The sequence below is a fragment of the Tamandua tetradactyla genome, chromosome 4 (assembly GCF_023851605.1).
Source record: "Tamandua tetradactyla isolate mTamTet1 chromosome 4, mTamTet1.pri, whole genome shotgun sequence".
Classification (NCBI taxonomy): domain Eukaryota; kingdom Metazoa; phylum Chordata; class Mammalia; order Pilosa; family Myrmecophagidae; genus Tamandua; species Tamandua tetradactyla.
In genome coordinates, this window is record NC_135330.1 from 31,150,679 (window position 1) to 31,167,669 (window position 16,991).

General features: G+C 43.7%; 1 protein-coding gene across 1 annotated transcript in view; it reads left to right on the forward strand.

Moving 5' to 3' along the window:
* The first annotated feature begins 4,676 nt into the window (after positions 1-4,676).
* The window catches only part of BRINP2 (BMP/retinoic acid inducible neural specific 2), a 125,426-nt gene continuing 113,111 nt past the window's right edge, over positions 4,677-16,991 (forward strand). Inside the window, exon 1 of the mRNA XM_077157093.1 lies at positions 4,677-5,452. The gene's annotated coding sequence lies outside the window, so the exon portion shown is untranslated. The remainder of the gene's footprint in view (positions 5,453-16,991) is intronic.

Genomic DNA, 16,991 nt, shown 5'->3' on the forward strand with positions numbered 1-16,991 from the left:
CACAAGGTTTCTTTGTCCTGTGCTCTTTCCACTGCACAATTATGGTACACCCAGTTGCACTCATGGGTAATCCTCGGACTTTATGGATCACAGTAATTCATTCAGCAAACGTTTGAGTAACTACCATATGCTAGGCATTAGAGTAGGCATGAGGCAGATTCTAGAAGAAAAATATCCCTCAGGCTTTTGAGTAGCATATGATCTATTATCATTTTGAATCCTTCTTTCTCATCTTTCTGACATTTGTTGAGTCATGTTAGAAAACCCAAGTGAATCATTTTGGGGTTGACTTTCTGCTAAGTGCGGTCTTCTTTACCCATCTATGTAACTTTATAAAGAATATCAAGTCTTTATCCCCCTATGTAACTAGTCATTTTTACATGCTTCCATGTTCCCACTTACAAGAAAAGGGAGTCTGGGTTAAATGACTATTTAAAAATGTATGTTGAATTGGAAACAGTTAGAAGATGGTGTTTTAAGCCTTCATAGACATCTTTTGCTATGGAATGATGAACAAGAGAGGCTGTGAAAATAAAAAGACATTTTGACAGGACATTTAATTCCTATCATCATGGCTATAATATTGGACTCCTTTTAGTGAATTAAATATCCCAGATACAGGGCTAGAGGTTTAAGTTCACAGAAACCAGACTTGTCTAAAGTTCTGATGATTGCATTCAAATGGGGTCGGAGAGGTTTGCATGCATTTCATTCCTCTACTTTGTGCAGACGCAGCACTACCTAGTGAAACAACAGACTGGGACTCAAGTCTCAACTCCATAATTTGCTTATTTTGGGGTAATTTTGGAAATGTTATATAATTATTCATATCTCCAGTCTCTCCATCAATAAAATAGGGTCAGTGATCTTTGCTCTTTGCCCACCCCACAGGGTCATTATGTGTGTGTGACATAGGCAATTAGGATTATAAATGTACAAATATTCATACACATCAAGACAGTATAAAATAGTATGTTCTGCTGTCTCCAATCATGACTTTTCTTGTGAGGTCCAACTTCCTGTATTTAAGCACCAGTGGCCTCATTTCTTGATTCTTTTTTTTTGTAGTTGTCTGGGATCAATTTATTTAAGTGTAATCATCAGATAAGCAAATATTTATTACAAGTGGCAGATTTATGATTATCTAGGCAATCTGTACAAAGAGAATTCTTTTGTCTTATTTACTAGAATAAAAGAATAAATCCTATTCCACCTTGACAACAGAAAGCTTGGTTTACCTAGGGGTCACTCAGAAAAGTGATCACAACTTTATGATGTGACAGGATGGATTGTTAAAACAAAAAGCATAGGAAATATGCCATCCAGTAAAGTTAAAAAAACAAACAAACAGAAATTGGTTATTAGATTATAGAGTGCCACATTCATAAATTTAAAAGATTGTGACCCCTTTTTCCCTGATGTATTTTAATTAAAATTTTTTTGTTAGAAAAGTTGTGGGTTTACAGTTCCTTGTCTCTTATAATATCTTCTGAAATCTTTTTCCTGCTACCAATCTATTCTGCACACAGCTACTAGATTGATCTTTCTGAAATTCTCCTTTCATCATGTCATTTTAAGGTTTTCCTTTTCCTACAGGATCAGTTCCAACACCCTAGTTAGGAATTTTAAAAGCTTTTCCAAATATCAAATTAATTATTCTCCTAGATTTATCATTCAGTCCCCACTCCCCAAACCTTTTTAACTAATCCTTAAAGCTTTTTAACTAATCTCAACCAAATTAAAGCCCATTTCTCATTTTCTCTTCTCTCATACCATTCCATCCACCTGAAATGCAGCTCTCTCTGTTTTTCCCACTGTCCCATCTCTCCAGATGAATGTCCAGCCTCATCCACACAGTGAAACCTTCCATCACTTCCTTCTCTCATAGCTGTACTCACTGAGTTCTTAGTTACACACACACACTCTCTCAGGAGACCAAAGACCATTTCCTAATACAGTGGCTTGCATACAATATTCTTATCTGTAAAATAGGAATAATAACATACTTTATATGATACCTGTGAGGAGGAAAGGAGATTATTTAAAGGATCTAACACATTTTAGGCACTTTGCAGGTGTTCAATAAATAGTAGTCTTTGCCATTGTCACCTTATTCAATTATTTCAGAGAGAAAGTAGGCTTCAAAATTTTCTTCCCAAGATTGAAGCAGCCAAAGCAAAATAAATGATTTATATTCATGGCATATACCTAAGAGAAATGACTACCTATATCCTTCAAAGACATATATAAGAATATTCATAGCAGGTTGCTCGTAATAGATGAAAATAGAGACAACATCCATCAATAGCAGAACAGATAAATGTGCTACATTCGTACAAGGGAATAATATACAGTGATAAAAAATAAACATGCACCTACTGGATGAATCTTACAGACATAACGACGAATGAAAGAAAACAGACATGAGTGTGTGCTCTAAGATTTTATATTTATAAAATTCAATAACAGCATTAACCTTCAGATGATGAAAGGCAAAATAGTGGTAATCTCTAGGAGTAGAGGGGGTTTCAACTGAGAAGAGGCAGGAGCAAGCTTCCTAGGGTGCTGGAAAGGAAGTAGGTAGTAGTTATAAGAATGCATATAGAGGCAAAAAAAAAATCCATTCAAGCTGTGCATTTGTAGAATTTTTAATGAACGTCCCTTATGAAAATGTTTTTAAGTGGCTTAGGACTCCATGGAGAAGAAAACAAAAGCAAGTGTTTTTTTTTTTCGAAGATGTTTTTTTGCCTCCCATTTCTACCCACTTTCCCTTTTCCTTTCTCCCTTTCATTGAAATTGGTAATCATTTGTTCTACTACTCCCTTCATTTACTCACTCCTGTCCAATATTTTACAAGGCCTTAACATCCAGAGTCCATCATCTGGGACAGGTTCAGTGGGCCTCTATCTCAAAAGTGATTCTAGGAAGCACATGGGTAAACAACTCAGCTGTTGGACAGTAATAGATTTAGGCTTTCACTGGCTCTGTGGATATTTCATGCTATGCAGAGAGCTGGCAGTGCTGTGGATCACCATTCTCTGATGTGGGTCACATGTGGCTTAGGCAGAAGAGGGTTCGGTATGAAGAGGGATAGTAAAGAAGAAGATGATTCTTCTTTAGAATAGGAGGGAAAAAAGAAGATGATTCCTCTTTAGAATAGGAGGGAAAATAGGGGAAAGTGAAGGTTGGGTAGGGCTGAGGGTGTGTCTGTGAGATAATATTTTTAGTTTCTCCCATTCATTCAGAACATATCAAGCTCCCTAAGCTTTTAAACTAATCTCAATTTGTACTGCTTTGGCATTCATCAAATCTCTGCATTCTTTTATTTATTTATTTATTTTTAGTCCTTTACAAAATAACATGTGATGTGGTTCTCCATTCAAGGAAACTAAATTGAGATACTTCTTTCCTTTTCCATCTATGTACTCTCCATTCCTAGTCCCTCAACACATGATATAGTGTGGGCCCCCCAAGTTCCTATGCCAGCTCAACCCCCCATCTAGCTCCTCTGTTGAATTGAATTTTTATTCATTTGTTACTCTCCCATGCTCTTGCCAAAAATAATTTGTACAGTCTGCCAGCTAGCTGGACATATTTCAGTTTTGCACACTCATTAAGACATCAAAAGTAAATAATTTACTCACTTCAAATCAAAGCTATTATTTTCTTCTCTCCTTCTCCATGCACCCCACCCCACCCCCACCCCTTTCTCTTTCTCTTTCCTCTCTTAGTTTGCAGGCTGAGCAGCAGCACCTGCTTCACAGAAACAAGGCTAGTCCTGTTCTGATTTCTCTAGTCTTCTTTTAAAACCAAACGAGATCCACAGTCCCTCTTCCTGACACTCACTGAAGTAAAAGAAATGGACACACAGAAGGAAAACACCATGGGCAAAACAATTCCCTTCTCGGGGGAAGCGGGACTTTTTTCTTTCTTTCTTTTTTTTTTTTTCGGAAAATCTCTCCCCAGAAACCTGAAGTCCTCCCATTTACCTTTGTCTTCAGTCAGGACTGGGGGACAGACTGTTCCCTGACTTAGCTGCTCAGAGTCTTTAAATCTGCTTTTTCTCCCTAGCCTTCTTTGAGTTTCTGTTATCTTTTACCTCCTCCTGCCTCTCTGGTGTTGCATGTGCGTGCCCGCGCACGCGCGCATGCTGTGCGATAAGTATTTCTCACTTGGGGGCTCATTTCTAATTAAGCAAAAGTAATTCAGGACCAAGAGGCTAAAACGCAAGAAACAACAGAATGAAACCTCAAATTAGAAGGGAAATGGCTCAAACGGGTCCCCATCTCTGGGAGTTCTAGTTAAGCAAGCGAACAAAATGTTCTGGGACAAATGATTATTGTAATCCAGGAAAATTAGAAGAAAATGTAATTAGCTTCCAAGCTATTTTCTGTTCCTCGGCCTTTTCTAACATTCTCGAGCCCCCCAGCCGTGAATGTGTCCGAGACTTGCTTAGCCACACCAAACGCCCCTGCTGCAAAGCTGGGAGGGTTAACAGAGCTGGTACCCCAGCTAAGCGAAGGAGACAGCCGGGGAGGCTCCGAGCCCGCCCCTGCCAAGCCGCGTAGCCAATGGGCACCTGCGGGGAGTGTGGCGGTGTGTCCCATTGGCTGCCAACCTACGTGCATAAGAAAGAAAGAGAGAGGCAGGCAGGGCAGCATTGTTATCTTAAGACACTCATCTGGTGTCTGAGTCTGCAGGTGACACTGCTTAGGTACCGAGCATCGAGTCGAGCCGGAGCAACGTAGCGCCGGGCTGCATGCAGCCCTGAGATGGAAACCGCCGGTCTGAAAGCTGCTCGCGGCTGTTTGGGCAGCGCCTCCCCTTAGCTCAGAGGATCCCGTTAGTACTTACCCAGGGATGTGCACCTGCCTTGCCATCCGAGAGCAGGAGCAGATCTGCAGGCAGCGGGGTGAGCGGGGAAGCCGGAAGAACTGTCTCTGCCCATGTGCAAGGCAGTGATTTCGGGTGAGAGAGAGGGGGGAGGAATGAGGCGCTTTAGAGTTGGAAAGGCTGCAAGATCTCGGGTTTCTCTTCCGTAAAGGGACAGGGGACTCCCCCGGTAGGATAGTGCACTTTTCTTACCTCTCCCACCCTCTGTGCGCCCCGGCCAAAGGCCGAAGCCCTACTCGCAACGTGTTTTGGGTGCCCGGGCTCCTCGCCGCTCAGCGGGCAGGCGGCAGGCAAGAGGTCTAACCCGCGGCGGCAGCAACAGCAAAGCGGGTAGCAGAAGAATTTGAAGAGGCATCCGCTCCCTCTCACACGCTGAGGGGGAGGCATTCGCATTTCCCCAGATGAGAAGGAGCCACGATAAATCATGAAGTAAAAACTTTGGAAAGCTGCCACTGGAGATGTCGCTCAAAAATCTGGAATCTTTTAGGAGTCTCCTCCCAGTCGTTGGAGGTTTGGGGAGCAGCTGATACAGCAAGGAGGGCTGTTGCAAGGATTCAAGGTAACAGCGCAGGGTTTGGGTGCCTTCTCTCTGTCCGCTTTTACTGTCTTTTCGGTGTGTTCATTTGGAAAGGGATTATTTTGTCCTCATCCATCCTTCTTGCCCTGGTGCCTGGCAGTTGCAGACGGGTGGGATGATTCCGCTTCTCTTAGTTTCTGTCTAGTGGAGCTGAGCAGTGGACTTTGGGGTTTAGCTAGAGATCGCGCTGGTATTGCCTCCTGGTGTTACATAGCTGTCTCCAGGCTTGGGCACTCTGCCTGACCTATATTGCCGTTGCCTGATTTAAGTCCTCAAAGTTAGTGCAACTCCCATTAGCTTCAGAAAATCCAATCAGCTGCATAATTGCAGAAGATGACGAGGACATTTGCCTGCTGAACCAGATGCTGGACTCAACTGTAGGCAGCTCACTGTGTTTGGGAAGGACCCCAAAGAGCCAAGGTTGGGAATACATGATGCATCTATTCACATGTTCACAGAGTCCCATGCCATGTCTTGGAGAGGCCTGTCTCTTTCTCCCATGCACACGCAGCCTGGGAAAATATTCTGAAGAGTGAGCCTTGAAGGTAGCAAATAATTTCCCCTGGGTGGTGGCAAAACCTCCATTGAATGAGTTGAGCGTGGCAAGCACTGGAGACGCTATGGGCGGGGGGGGGGGGGGGGGACATTGTTGTATTGAAAGGAGGAGTGTGCTGATATTGTCTACAGACCTTCCTCCCTGCTTCTGTGATCATCTGAGCACATAGTTGAATGCTGCATGCAGGCTGTGTGTGTGTGTGTGTGTGTGTGTGTGTGTGTGTGTGTGTGTGTGTGTGTGTCTGTGCTTGGGCTCACAGCTGTATGCAAGCAGCAGGCTGCCCGCAGCAGAGCCAGGAACGTGAAGCATCCTGCCTGGTCCACGGATGCCTGGAGTGCTCTTTCTTAGTGAGAGCATGAACTTGTGAGCTGCCGTCCTAGCCCAGAGGAGTTTTCTCCTCACCAAAGAGTCCCTCTGCATAGTACATATTTATCCAGGGTATATAGACCTATGCCAAATATTAGCTAATAATCAAGCTAATGCACTGTAAAGTATTGAATAGACCCCTCTGTAAAAAAACTGTGTATGTGCGCTTCCCAGCCCTGGGAGCTGGGTGCCCTGAATAGGAACAAATATTTTCTTAAAAGGATAGCAATTGTGAAAGGCCATGCTTGTAGTTGGGTAATCTGGGCCTTATCCAGAACGGACAAGATATGTCAACCTAGACCAATCGGAGGATAAAAGGTATATTATAAGTCAAGTATTTTTGCCTCTGTCCTTCTCCATACATTGGGCAGGGTGAAGTGACACACTCTCTGACCCTGCTCTCTTCAATACATGCAATATCGGTATTAACCAAGCAGCGAAAGTATTTTATAGAATCCCCTGGGGGGCAGTCTGATGACATCAGGCAACAGCAAAATGATGTTGGAGTTTGTGTGTTTCCTCTCTTGACTTCACATTGCTGTATGTGTGTTATTTGTTAAGGCAGAACCCTTAGCATTCCCTCTCATCCAGATAAGTTGCTTTGCAACACTGGGGGCATGACCAAGCAATGCTGCCATACTGATCTGAAAATCTTATCCACAGCATAGCTGCTGCCTACTCTGGGACAAGTTGCATGCCTTGCTCTTGGAGGAGAGTAAATAGCATGAATACTGTGAAGTGTTTGGGGGAAGGGACACAAATGTCAGAGCATGGTCCTCCTTGCTGGAGGGCAGCTGGCTCCAAAGGGCCATGGAGAAGATAGAAAAATCCTTGACTCTTGCTTCCCCTCCCCGCTCAAAATGGGACTGGGTTTCTCTCCCAGATTGGGGTGGTGTGTGGCTCCAGCATGGGCAAAAGAGAGGAGGCGAGGAGGAAAGTACTGGACAACAAGGAAGGTTCCTACTCTGCAGATACTGGGCTGATCTCTAGGACAGGGAGTACCTTCTTCTTTTGGGGCCTCAAGATCATCCTCTGGGTGTTCCTTTCTGGCCTCCCAACTGGTTGTTTATTGAGCAAGGCCAGAGGGCAAAGAACATCCCTGCGTCATCAACTCCTTCTGATTTCCCTTTCCCAAGGCACAGGCCGACCACTGGGGAGCATTGCATTAAAAAGAACCCCTCAGAGACAGTGCTGTAAAATCTCTTGCCAGCTCACAAACAAGAGGTAATCTGGAGGGAGTTGAGCCATCTGCGTGGGCACTTTCTGTTCCTGGGATGCTTAGTGTGGAGGTTTCCCCGTTAGGGTTTTGTTTTTCCCACTGTGCAGTGTGGTTTTGGCGACTCAGCTCTTTCTCTTAAATAGTAAGATCTTGTATAAATTGTATAATAGCCTCCTTTTCCAACAGGCTGGGAGCATTTTATGAAGTTCATGTAATTAATCCTCATACAGCTTATTGTCTCGTTTATCTTTGATTGCCCTAGGAAGTACAGCTAGGATGATATTAGCCTCCTTCTTGGAAAAGGGATCGCAGAGAACCTTAGAAAGATGAACTGATTCACCCTGGATCTCACAGCAATAAAAAGAAGTTATGGAGTGGAGTCTGGGTCTCATCACTCCTAAACCAAGCCCAGATTCCTCTGACTTCCTTGCCCTAAGGGATGGTTTCATCTTAGTAATTGCGATTTTAGTTCTGTGTTCTGTACTTTACAGAGTGGGAGGTTGCAGTGTCATAGGGCTTCTCCTCTGTCACTGACCTAAGTGCTATAAGAGATAAAAGCCCTTTAAGTTTCTCCTTCCGCCCTCAATGATCTTACAGTCTATTTAGAAAATAAGACATCTGTGAAAAGGCACACAACAATATAAGTTCTAAACAGCAGTTCAATACATGGGAAGGCAGAATGCCGACCTAATTAATCTGTGATTGATTTGTGCAGATGAGAGCTATCAGTATTCAAAGGAGGGAGAATTTGAGTTGAGCTTTGAGAAATAAGGTGGAATTTGTCTGGATAGGGAAAGAATTCCAGCCGATAGGAAGTCTGGGAAATTCAAGGCTAGCATGATTCCTTAAGGTTTAACCTGGGCCACTTCTCCCCTTGGCTCCTGGGCAAACCATACACCTGGTTTAATTATTTTAAATATATATTGTTGCAGAGGAAGTTTCCCTATGGCCTAGACAGAAGGCTCTGAAATGTTGAGCATCTCATCAGGTATGAAAATGACCTGGCCTTCCACCCACCCTCCTGTCTAATCCATATACTTGTAGGAAATTATTACTCAAGGTCAGAGGGCTTGTCAACTTCATATGAAAAATTGGATGAAATATTTGGAGAAAGCAGGCAAATTTCAAGAGAACATGAGAAAACCTTCTCATATCTTTGAATCAGCACCTCCTAAGAAAGAGCCTTGATTTTCCCCCATTCTCTATTCCCCCAGATGTCCCTCTTGGGGTTTACCTGGAGCCAATAAAATGACAAAGGCCTTAGGCATTTAGCACTGAGCAGGAGATCTTCAGTCTTAAGATTCTTGAGCATACCCACATACATAACCTCTTGTCTTCCCTCCTCTTTCCCTTTTAATAAAACATATGCTGTAGCAGTCACAGGGGAGGAGACCACAAAAAGAAGGAGGGGGCGGGGTGCGGTATTGCCTGCAGCTGTACCATGGGGTACTGTGATTGCTCAGCTGAACAGGATGGGGGAGAGGCAGTGTGCCAGCCTGAGCAGCTCCAGCAAAGGGCCAAGGGCTCCAGAGCACCAGCGGGTGGCTGTGATAGTCAGCCACACACATCTGCTCCAGCAGTGGGCCTTCTCACCCAGAGAAGTCAAAGCAAAGTGTAGGTCCTGTGAGAGGACTGGTGATGTCACCACCCTGTTCTTTGATCTTCACTTGGTTTGGGACACCTATTCATTCTGCACATCAATATGGAAGAGGTTCTATTGTGCAGTGAGAGTGAAACGACTTGCCTAAAGTCATACTATAATTGCTCTCAGGTTGAGGGCAAATTTCCCCAAGATCCCAGTCTGTTTGCTTGCTTAGCCCCAGGAGTTCACTCTGGGGACAGGTCCCTAGGGACGCCAACTTTCTCCTGAATATCCTTCTCTGGGCCTTGCTATCACCTTTGTTTCCAGTGATCAATGGCCATGCAGCTGGACCGTGAGACAGAAACTTAGCTCTTTACCATTCTGAAGCATCTGCTGCTGTATCTGGGGGCTGGGGTAGAGATGTAGGCCTGTGGGTGTCTGATCAGTGGTTGTGGATTAAAGCCTTTTCCTTTTTTTTTTTTTTTTTTGGAGTGATGAGAACAACTCATTTATGCTCCAGATTTCGGAAAACTGTAGTGGACGGTCTGTTCCAATTGGGATTCGGTTTGGCCTCTCTTTAAATGGTCACTCTACCATGTAGAGGGAAGTAAAGTTGGGTATCATCATTAAACATAGGCTCTTCAGTAGCTGGTCCCGTCATCCCTTTTACCGGAGCTAACATGGAATACAAATATATCTGTATTGCTGGATTGGGCAAAGCAATATTTATTTCATTCCTCACAGGACTGAGCTCTAACTTGCTTTGCTCAATATGGCATTCAATAGCTACACGTGCCTATTGAGCACTTGAAAGGCATGCATAAGTATAAAATCCACCCTGGATTTTGAAGACAGTATAAAAAATTGATTGCAGGTTGAAATGATAATATTTTGGCTAAACTGAGTTAACAAAAATATATTAGAATTAATTCCACCTATTTCTTTTTACTTTATAATTTTTAATATAGAACACTCAAAAATTATCTATGTGACTTGCGCTGTATTTCTTTACGTTCAATGTTGGATTAGGTGCTGCAGGGTAGAGACAAGTTAACATGGAGAAGGGTCAGAGATAAAAGACAGGAGGAGCCAGAGACATGAGAAGAGAGAATGGGGAGGGAGGGATAAGGGAAGTCTAGAGTGAGTCTCTGGGCATGTATTCCTGAAGTGTAAGGTCACGAGGGCACAAATAGCTCACATAAACCTGTGTTTATTTGAGGGGACACCTTGTTAGCTGTGACTCAGCCCACCCAAAGCATTTGAGAAGCGTTACTCTCTCAGTTCACAGTCAATGAATGAGTGGGTGGAAGGCCTGGTAATTTTATCCTAATGTTTCTGAGTTTCTGTATGACGGTAGAAATAATCAAGTAAATTATCTTTAGGGTCTCACCCACAAGTGTGAGAACAAAAGAGTTGGGATCAGCTGGGGGTGTTTGATTTTCACATTCTCTTCTGTCTTCTCATCTCTGCCATGTTAACATCTTTCTTTGTGAGAGTTTTCCTTTCTTCTCACCAGACAAATTGATAGTGTGGTGGGGAGGAAGAGAAATTACTACTATGTTTTGAAGATTATTTTGTGGATTTATCAGTAAGTAGAATGGGGAGAAAGCATAATGATTAAATTGTATTTAATAATTACAGATTTGAACACTTTAAGTGTTATTATTACGTTTTTATTATTATTTACTTCAATAAGGTTGACCACAACCCAAATTGCTTGCATATGCTGAGCATTCTACAGTTCACAGAATGTTTTCGCAAACTTTATCTATCACTACACCTCTGTGAGGTGGTTATTGTCTCCATTCAATGTTCTCTATGATCTGCCCCCCCCGTCCCATTACCTTTATTACTTGTATTTTCTCATCCTTCTCTTCATATGCACTTCATTCAGTCTTGCCAAATCAAACGGATGTACTTTCTTAAATGCTAACCATGTAAAAGAGGGGTCATTACTTTGCTGAGCTCAGTTTCATCATCTATAAAATAATAAAAAAAGAATAAAGTCCATCTCTCAAGAAGTTATTCTAAGTGTAAATGAAATACATAAGTTGCCAAACATAGTTCCAGGCACATTGTAGAAACTTAACAAATGCCAACACTCTTTCCTACCAAATGTCTTCATTTTGATATCCCTGAGCTTGAAACACCAAAGCTGAAATCATAGTGTGCACCAAATACCATAACTCAAGCCATTCCTTTTTCCGGATCCCCAGCTTTGAATAATGGCACAACCAGACTTCGAGAGGTACAAGCAAGCCACACGGGTTATCCTGGGCTCTATTCTGTCCCTCGCCGACTCCCACATCCAGTCAATTCGCAGGACAATTTCTCAAAGCTATCTTCTTCTTACACCTCCTGCCACTCTCTGATGTCAGGAGATCCCCCCCTTCCTGCCTGGACTTTCCTAATACCTGGTCTCCCTGTTCCTCTTTTGAAGGCTAGCCAGTCCAGTCTCTTCCTTGTAGCCAGATCTTCCCAAAATGGCAAATTTGATTATGTTTCTTCCCTTCTTGTAATCCTCCAAAGACTCCCCACTATGTCAAGATAAAATCCGAATTTCTTAGCATGAGAAGCAGAAAACTATTATGAGTTGTTAACAGTTTCTCCATGTATCTCTCCTTCCTTTCCTTCTCATGCCAGCCACTTGAGACAGCCTCCAGCTCCCTCGGCCCTCAGACAAACTTTAGATGGGCTGTGTGTTTGTTTGGAGAACCTGCCCCTGCCCTTCAGTCACTCTTCCTGAAAAGTTACTGCGTTTCAAGACTTGTAAATATTATCTCTTCTCTGAAGACTTCCCTGGGCTTCTAGGACAGAATTAACTGCCTCCCTTTCTGTGCTTCTAGACATCCTGCTCAAGCTCTGTTTTTGCACTGTACCCACTACGCTGAAATTATTTGTTAAATGACTACCTTCTGTACTAAGAGGCAAGGTTGGGATTGGGGCTCTAACATATATTTCTCAAGAAATATTTACGGAGTATTTATATGTACCACATACTGTTTAGGCCCTGGGGATTTATCATCAAGTAGCACAGATAAAGACCCTGTCACAAGTCGCTGACGTTCTAAAGGGGACAGAAGATGGTGATGGTGTTCAAGTCGCCGACAATAGCTAATGCTTTACTAGTGCTCATGGTTCAGGGACTTTTCTGAGTCCTTTACATATAGTAACTCATTTACTCCACCGAATGATCCTCTGATGTAACTACTTTATTAACCCCATTTTATAGATGATGAATTGGAGGTCCGGAGAGGTTAAACGGCTTACCTGAGGTCACACAGCTAGTAAGTGGGGGAACTGGCATTCTTACCTAGTCAGTTAGATTCTGAGTCCATACTCTTTATTTCCCTGGTATTCAGAACATAAACACGTAAGCACATAAATAAATAAAATATTTTGAGGTGAAGACAATGAGCAAGATAAAATAGGATATTGTATGAGGGGGTAATTGAGGGAGCGGTCAGGGAAGGTATTGTAAAGGTCACATTTATAATGAGGTCAGATCTGTCAATTTAGAAAGGTAGAAATTCCAGGATAGGATTGGACCTGGGGGTCTAAAGAGAAAAAGTGTTTACTATGCGTAGTCAAGGCTTTGTCTGCTTTCATATCCACCACCGATGGTACCAGACTGGGTCCTGAGTGGTCTCAGGAAGTAGCAAGTAGCCTGGCTGTTCCCAAACCTCTCCACTAGTCCCTCCTATTCTTTGGGGGTTAAGGCATATCTCACGACATGTTCAGTTGCTGCTTTTAACGAAGATAGAAGGTGCTTGTGCACATGCACACACACACACACACACACACACACACACACCCATGCTTTGCTGAACCACTTTATTTCACTCCTATCCCATGAACAGCATGCCACTCAGAAATATAGCCACAGGCTGGAGACAACTCAGAGGCATGAGCAAAAGCAGGTAAAAATTACTCTTCAGCAAGATGAGAAGTGAATTATACTAGAGGGAAAAGTGGGAATTTGTCCAGGAGGGTGGGTACTTCTCAGATGCTGACAGTGTTCTATTTCTTGACCTGCATGGTATTTGCTTTACAATTTTTCACATACACATCACACCACATATATCCAGTTGCATACATACATTTTCCTCTCTATGACTATTTCTCATAATAATAGGTTAAAAAGAAAAAGAAATGACTTAGAGTAGATGAAACTTAGGTGGGGCAAGTTCATGCATATGTAAAATATATATCCCAAGCCTACTTCATGATAAAAGTTGTATCAGCCCCATTTTTACTTACATCGTTTAATTTTATTATAACCTTATGAAGAAAGTATCGTTCCTATTTCAGAGACCCACATGGAGGAAGGTGAAGCACAGAGGAGCTGGCATTTAGGCCCAAGGCTTTTGGCCCTGCACCATGCCCTCTACCTACCACCCAGGGAAGTTCTGAGTGGTAGTGAGGTGGGAAGAAAAGGTCTCTGACCCCTGGGTCAGAAAAGCTTGGGCTCCAGTCTAACTTCGGTCACACATTAGCTGTGTGATCTTTAAAAAGTTACATTAACTCTCTGAGCTATACTTGTCCCATCTAGGAAAATGGAGATAACATCTTAACTTGTACACATATTGTTAAGATTAAAGGCATGATTGAAAAGCGTCAGCAGAGTACCTGCCGCATAATGGGCATTCACAAAATCACAGCCGCTGTGTTGCTTTTGCCTCCAAGCATGAAAACCAGCAAAACCTTGGCTACCATGGACAGCAAGGATGCAGTTTAGCTGTGGGCAATGTGAGTCAGGCAGTAGCCTCGGTATATGCTATTGGCTACCAGTTAATCAGACAGCCTGGCAATAGTTCTCATATGCCAGGCACCATGATAAGTGTTTTCCAGGCAATGTCTCGTTGAATCATCTAGCAACTCTTTGAGGTGGGTACTGCTATCCTCAGTTTATAAGTGAAGAAATTAAAGTTCAGAGAGCTTAAATAACTGTCCCCAGGTTACAGCACTCAGAAGGAGCAGAGCTCAGATTTGAACCCAGTCTGTCATTCACCAACAGTCATCCTCCTCTTGCACACTGGGCTTCATGTCATGGTCACTGGCTTAGGTCCTATTGGAGGGAAGGGGCACATTCATGGCCAAGGTAGGGGCAGCTGCTCTCAGATCTGGGCTAAATGGGCCAGGGGTGGGACGGAAGCATTGCTGGACCTTCGGGAGATTTCTGGGGCAAGCCAAGAGGTTTGGGGTCTGCTGGAAAATGCAGCAAAGTTTCCAGTGCAGTGCTTACACGTAGATGTAGCCTGAATCTTCAGGTGCCGCCACATCTCAATACAGGTGTGTTCCATTTTCAAAAGAGCAGGCTTTCAAAATAAATGAGTTGAGTGTCTTTAGGTTTAGCAGAAAGGTTCCCTGAATTACACGACAGATTAGCAGTGATTTTCGAACTTTTTATAAAAGCAGTTGAACCTTTTAATTCAGTAAAACAAAGCCCTACAGATAAAAATGGAGCTCTCTTGCTGGAGCAGGCCAGGGGCCTGGAGCTCCCCCACCTGTCACTTCCCCTTCCTCACCCACAAAGAGCAACTGAGGTACCTCCTTGGAATCTCAAAGTTGAAAACCACACATTACAGAATTCTTTTAAAATGCAAGACTTGTGAGTCATTTAAAATAACAGGTGACATGCTAAAATTCATTTTAAAAGATAAGAGTTTTCACCATTCTGGACACACCCGTGAAGTTCAGTGAGCTTAAGACAGATTGCTGTTTTCTTCCTTCTTCTCAAGGACTGAAAATGTATGAAATTCAATGCGAGAATAAACACCTGCTAGGTGCCACACACTGTCCTAGATACTGTACATACTAAACTACAGGATCTTATTCAATTCTAGCATCTCCTATAAAGTAGGTATATTCTTATTTTGAAGATGACAAAACTTAGACAGAAAGGGGTTAGGTCAATTATCCAAGATGTCGCAGCCAGCAGCAGAGCTGGGATTCAAGCCTGTGTCATAGGATAATGCAGAGAGCCCATATGTTGTCACCAACCCCTGCAGCCTTCTTCAGCCATGGAGTGCTGGTAATACCACTTCGGTTGAATTTATTTTTTCCAACACTCCTCAGTTGTGAGGTTCTATGGAAAACTCTCTGACCTTCGGTGACTTCGTTTTCATGGGCCCCTTAGGTATCCAGAGAAGGAAAGATGCTTCCCTCACAGTGCCTTCCTTTTCTCATGCCAACCTCAAGGAGGCCACCAAAGTGCAGGGGCGACCCCTGGGCCCCCCGCACTCCGGGGATCCTGGTGAATGGGGAAAACCCTGCTCTATCCCCTCACTCCAGGGACCTTGTGCAACATCCTGAGCGCAGCGCTGCGGGGCTGAGAGCAGGGCTTTCGTCCAGAGCAGGCGTCTTAGCGCAGAGAGGGGGATTTCGAAATGTGTAGGATGGGGCTGCAGAGGGAAGTCCTTGGAATCCCCTTCAGGTGTAGAGAGTGCTGAATTACCGGGTAAGGAGAGCGGGGGCGGTTAATCTCTGCCTCCTCCTTACTCCCTGTTCAGCCATTTACCATACTCTACGGACGTTGTCAATCAGAAGCAGGAGCAGGTGGCTGAGCAGTGTTCCGGCGGGTGAGGGGGCCCTCGGAGGCTTTTCGCTGGCGCTGGGTCTCTTTCCGCAATCTTCACTCTCTGGGGAATTGAGTCCTGAGGGATGTCACAGAGCAAGGTCACCCTCCTCCTGAAGCTTCGGGGCACTGGAGGCCCCTAGAGGCCAAAGGCGGCGTTACAAGCCCCCTGTCCGTGCGGGAGCAGGCAAGATTCTACTTGCCTGGAAGTTGCTGAGGAGTGGCTGCTGCTTTTCCTAAAACCGTTGCCTGTAAGCTCAGCCTCGGCGGCGAGCTCCAAAGGCGCAGGAGTTGATATGTGTGTATGTAGAAGGAGGGAAGCACAGCTCATTTGTAGAAGCAACACTGTCAGAAACTAAGCCGCTAGGCAGTCGTTGCCCCTCCCTCCCTGCCCTACCCCTTCTCTCTTTGCTCCCCCTGCTGCCAGCGTCCTACTCAGCGCCTGCAGCACCCCCAACCTGCCCTCCCTGCCAACTCCCCACCACCTCCATCAAAATTATATCTTTCCTTCCGGGCCCTGCACACCTCTCAATAACCTGATCAACTAACTTGTGCTGAAGTATTAATGACTAATAATGATTTAATGTGCTGCCCCTCAATTAACACTCAAGCATTTCAAAAGAGAAATTCACAGATTTTAACCCAAGGAGGAGATTCGTGTTTTTCCCTTTTGAGAGGAATTTTAGGCACCTCAAAGTGAACCATACAGACAGCTGCCTATTCAGTAGAGATGCTGTGTCACTCCTGATTTTAGCAGTGTTTGGAGGCATTACATAGGTTTTTAAGTAGAATTTTCCAAAAAAAAAAAAAAAAAAAGGCCTGCTGTAATCCGCAGCCTTAAAACAATATGTTGTATTGGTCGTGGGAGGGCAAAGGAGTCTCCACATCTCCTATCTCCTTCTCCAAAGCTAATTGGGAATTTATTTCACTAGAGGGGAACCCAAGGTAACTGGGTACATGATAACACAGATATAACCTTAATTAAGTAGAAACCTAGAAATGCAAGAGTTGACATAGTGTGGTTAAAGAGGGAAATTTTAAGTTGTGTATATGTTGCTAGAATAAATATTTAAAAAAACCAGCAACGCAGGACTGTACAACACAGTATGTAATATAGGATGAACTATACCAATTATAAAAATATTCATTCATGGGTGAATGTACCACACTAATGCAAAGCCTTAGTAATAAGGTGGTATATGGGAACTCTGTATTTTATTG